General features: G+C 45.9%; 1 pseudogene; it reads left to right on the top strand.

The window, feature by feature from the left end:
• Positions 1 to 1,086: 1,086 nt before the first annotated feature.
• On the top strand, positions 1,087 to 4,564 carry LOC119287870 (annotated as a pseudogene).
• The last annotated feature ends 255 nt before the right edge of the window (positions 4,565 to 4,819 follow it).

The following is a 4,819-nucleotide window of genomic DNA, read 5'->3' as shown; positions in this document are numbered from 1 at the left end:
GGTGGACCGCAAATGATCTTCTCGGCACGACCACGATGAGGACTGCCACACCATCCACAACTACAGCAAGGACCGCCACCGATGCGACAAACATGTTCGTGAGTCGCTGCTACCGTTGCCGTCATAGAAATGGAAGGCCCACGACCGCGACGAGTGCATCCAGGAAGGGAGGAAGCGACCTAAGGCCTCAGTGTAGCCACCTCCGAGGAACGATGAAAGACCAAGGACAACGGACAATGCTTAATGTAAGTATCTTGTATTGTTTTCTTACCAAACACTTATTGTACATGGTGCCCGCCATGGACGACGTCGGCAGACAGATGTGGTGGCGGCAACAGCCTTGACAAAGAGGCGGCTGGATGGAGTGACTGAGGTCAGGCAAGGCCTGAGGTTTGGGGGATTGCGGCGGTAGCGACGGACTTTGAGAGCGGAGGAGGGGCAGTAGAGTATGAAAAAACACAGGCTCCAGATGAGGGTTTGGGTGGGTCTAGATTGTCAAAGCCCGATGTGGCAGACATCCAAGCCCCTCTAGAGGTCCTCCGGTTTGTGGTCGTACTATGGGATTTCGAACGTCCAGATCTGCTTGACTTAATTTAGATGGTGGCATTTGGATGTCCGAAAATGTGAGGATCGTGAAATCAAAACATATACTAGAGTTGTGTGTTCACACGTTAGAGACGTCCTTGCAAATATATACAATCCAAACACGTACTACTTTCCACTAGTGTATTCCTACTTGTATACATAAGATTGTAAACTCTGAAATTTAGGATAGTAAAACTGAGCCTAAACGGAGTCCTTTCACGACCTGATAATTTCTGGCCGTTCGTTCACGTGATGAGCCTGATCCCGGCCTTTAGATGTGATGTCAATTTCAACCTTCACCGCACTTTCTTTTTCCTAGCCCAGCTGTCCTAAAGTGCTGCTGCTCTAGAAGAAAAAACCGTGATCTATATTAATGTATATTTGTCTCAAATATTAATGTATATGAGCCAGCTTTGATTAAGAAAACACGTAGGAGTACTAGTACTTATTTTGGATTTGTGGTCCGGATCGGTTTGGAATCCAAACTATACTCAAGTTTGGGTCCGTCTCCAAATAGAGTCCTCGTCCCCCACGCAAACGCGCCACGCGCTAACCACCGCGGCGCCCCAATCTCCGGCGACCTGCTCCCATCCGCAGATCCGCCCGTCTGAACTCCTCATCCATGGATCGCCACACCACCAACCACAGCGGCGAGGACCGCCACCGCAGCGACGGACATCACCACCACCACAAGGCTCGGGATTCCGTGGGGCGCCGCGATTCGGCCGGCTGCGAGCCGCTGCCGCCGCCGCCGCTGTCACGGAAACGGAAGGACCACGACAGCGGCGAGCCCGGCCGTGAAGGGGGCAAGCGGCCTAGGGCCTTGGTGGATCCGCCTCCGCGCAAGGAGGAAAGGCCACGGCGAGAGCGCAAGAAGCTAGAGTCAGGTGCTAATGGATATCCACAGCGCGGCGCGGCGCCTAATGTAAGTATCTTCTACTGTTTTCTTATCCTGTTCATAGTTATGTGATTTATGTTTTCTTATCCTGTTCACGGAGCAATCACAGAGTACCAATTTGATGTGACGAACTCATAATTATGTATGATAGTACTACTTTCTGGTTATAAAAACTGTGAGGAAAAGGTTTCTGTTGCATTTGTGTAGTTCATAGTGCACATTGCTGCTGAAGATGATAATTACATAGCTGGTGGTGTACTCATTTAGTGAATATATATGAGGGAAACCGAACAATTACTTACCGTTTTATGTAGAAGAAATTTGGTCTACAGTTTGTTTTCTCTTTAATTAAAACGTTGATGTCAGGTTCGTCATTAATTGATTCCATTCTTATGCTGACTCTGCATCTTATATTTTGCAGGGTGGTGCTCAGCCGCCGCTCAATTCTGCACCTGCTGCTGCGGTGCCATCTGCTTATCCTGTTCCTTCAAAGGTATATTCGATTACTACCACCAATGAAAATGGAGGAGTTAGTATTAGATCTGACGAAGTTACTGGGAAATCTAGTGCAGATGGAACTGCAAATTCATCCGCTGGCAGAAGTGGCAGCTTAAGTCTTGATGCTTTAGCGAAAGCTAAAAAGGCTTTGCAACTGAAGAAGGAATTATCAGGAAAACTCAAGAGATTACCTGCGGTAAGACAATACAGCTATTACTGCTAGTCCTTTGCTTCATTGTTCTTTTTATACTTTTGTAACCATTCTAACGTCATGTTTCCCCAAATAGCTTTATTAACTTGGTACTGCTATTCCTGATACACAGATTCCTTCACAAGAGATTGCTACTAAGATGGGATTTCGCCAGGATCCACAGTTTTCACCTTCTATCAACATGCTCCCTGGTACATGCAGTGGACTGAATGTTCCTCAAAGACCTGCCAAGGCCCCTGTTCTCCGTCTTGATGCTCAAGGTAGAGAAATCGATGAGCATGGAAATGTTATCAGCATGACCAAGCCAAGCAACCTGAGTACTCTGAAGGTAAACTTCTATCACTTAACATATATTTCAGGATGATATATGGTTCTGTACATTGACTCACTACTTGTCGTTCATCCTTTGCTAGGTCAACATTAACAAGCAGAAGAAGGATGCATTCCAGATTATCAAACCAGGCTTGGAGTCGCTTGCAAAATCTACCGTTCATTTCGATGAAAGGATGGGCATCAATCCAACCAAGCTCCTTCGTCCTAAAAGGCCAGGATTCCAGTTTATTGAGGAAGGCAAACTTTCGAGGCAGGCTGAATTGCAGAGGATTAAGGTCTGTAAGGATTAAACTTTTTTTTGGATATATTAATTGCAGTCCTGTTTTAGTTCATTGTACCTTTGGTACCTAAACTTAATAGTTCGATTTGATTGTGCAGAATCAATTTGGTGAAGCACAAGCTAAAGAGCTTAAAGTAAAGCAAGCTCATCTTGCCGAGGCAAAGGTCGAAGCTGACATGAATCCAAAGCTAAATATGGAAGGCCTCCAAAGCAGAAGCAGAAGGAAGAGATTCCTGATATTGAGCCATGGTTTGCTGCTACCTCACTCTGTTGATTGTTTGTAGCCCTCTTTTATCAGCATACAGCTACTTACCATGCCTATTTTATTTCTTTCCAGGGACTCAAAAATCCTGATATCTGCCACGTACGAGGACATCTCCTTGGAAAAGCTTAATATGGATAAGATCACCATCTACGTGCAACATCCAGAGCCATTGGAACCACCGGCTAAGCCCATGACACCACCGCCTCAGCCACTTAAGCTTACTAACAATGAGCAGAAGAAGTATAGAACACAGAGGCGCCTCGCTACGGAAAAAGATAGGCAAGAAATGATTAGGCAAGGCCTCTTGGTGCCACCAGAGCCCAAGGTCAAGATGAGCAACCTTATGAAAGTACTTGGTGCACAAGCTACACAGGACCCGACACGCATGGAGATGGAAATACGAGCGGCTGCTGCAGAGCGCGAGCAGGCTCACGTCGACCGCAACGCTGCCCGCAAACTCACGCCATCTGAGCGCCGCAAGAAGAAGGAGAGGAAGCTTTTTGGTGATCCTAACGATACATTGGACTGTACTGTTTGTGTGTACAGAATCAGAGACCTGTCACACCGTCGCTTTAAAGTGGACGTCAATGCCCGAGATAACCGGCTGACTGGCGCTGCGGTGATCACAGATGGTGTAAGTGTTGTGGTTGTGGAAGGACGGAAGCAATCGATCAAGAGGTACAATCAGCTCATGATGAACCGGATTGACTGGGCTGCTGCTGCAGTTGGTGGCAAGGATAACGCCGCTGATGAACCAGACAGGCAGGTGAATAGCTGCGCATTAGTATGGCGAGGTAGTGTGGTGAAGCCCGCCTTTCCCAGGTGGTTCGGTGTGCGTAAGTGGCTGAGTGAGGCTGCTGCCAAGAAACTGTTTGTAGATGCTAAAGTTGCACACTACTGGGACCTGGCTGTCAACTTCTCGGAAGATTCGTCTTGTTGAGCTCAAATTGGTGTTCAAGACAATGAGAGCGATTGCTGTGGATCACTCTACTTTGCTATTCATTCAATCGTATCATCGTCAGACTGTTGATCAACTGAACGCATGAAAGAGCTGTTGGATTTTCGCAATATGCTTTTAAATAAATCTGCTAAGCCTTCTCAATCTGAGAGGAGAGGTTCAGGACCATTGTCCACCCAACCCATGGTCGGTGCCGTTTGATCTAGTACTGGTTCCCATGTGGGTCTGTGCCTAGTTAGTATTCAATTTTCTTGGTTTAGCTTAATCCTCCTCTTCGTTAGCTTGCTCGTAGGGCTGCACCATCTGGCCCTCTCTGAAAAGGATGAACTGGCACTCTTCCCTATGTTACTATAGATTATGAAGCACAGCCCAAAGAATTTAAAAAACATTCTGCTCAAACCTGTCATAGTACTGTTTATCACTCTGGTTATTTCCCATGAGTTCGGCTGGCTCAGTATTTGTTTTGTGTACACTAGGTAAATTATTTGTACTGAGTAGAACAAAACATGGGTAAAAAGAACCTTTCATACAGTTAATTCTGCTGGTAAGATTTAATCCTTTTTTCTGCAAAATGGGGGAGAATACGGTGGTTTGATGACGTATTTATCTGCTGGTTCGAGTTATATGTGGTTGCCCTCAGTATCCAACAATTACTTTTGCTTACTCGAAAAATTATATGAGACTAAAGCTCAACATTTTGGATAGACATGTGTTGCTTTCTAAAGAGAATGTTGATACAGAAGTGCATCTGGGAAAAAAATAGATTTTTTTCTTCTAAACTCCTTCAGATA

This window comes from Triticum dicoccoides, chromosome 4A (genome assembly GCF_002162155.2).
Source record: "Triticum dicoccoides isolate Atlit2015 ecotype Zavitan chromosome 4A, WEW_v2.0, whole genome shotgun sequence".
Taxonomy (NCBI): domain Eukaryota; kingdom Viridiplantae; phylum Streptophyta; class Magnoliopsida; order Poales; family Poaceae; genus Triticum; species Triticum dicoccoides.
Note: the sequence above shows the minus strand (reverse complement) of the source record. Positions and strands in the feature narration are given on the sequence as shown.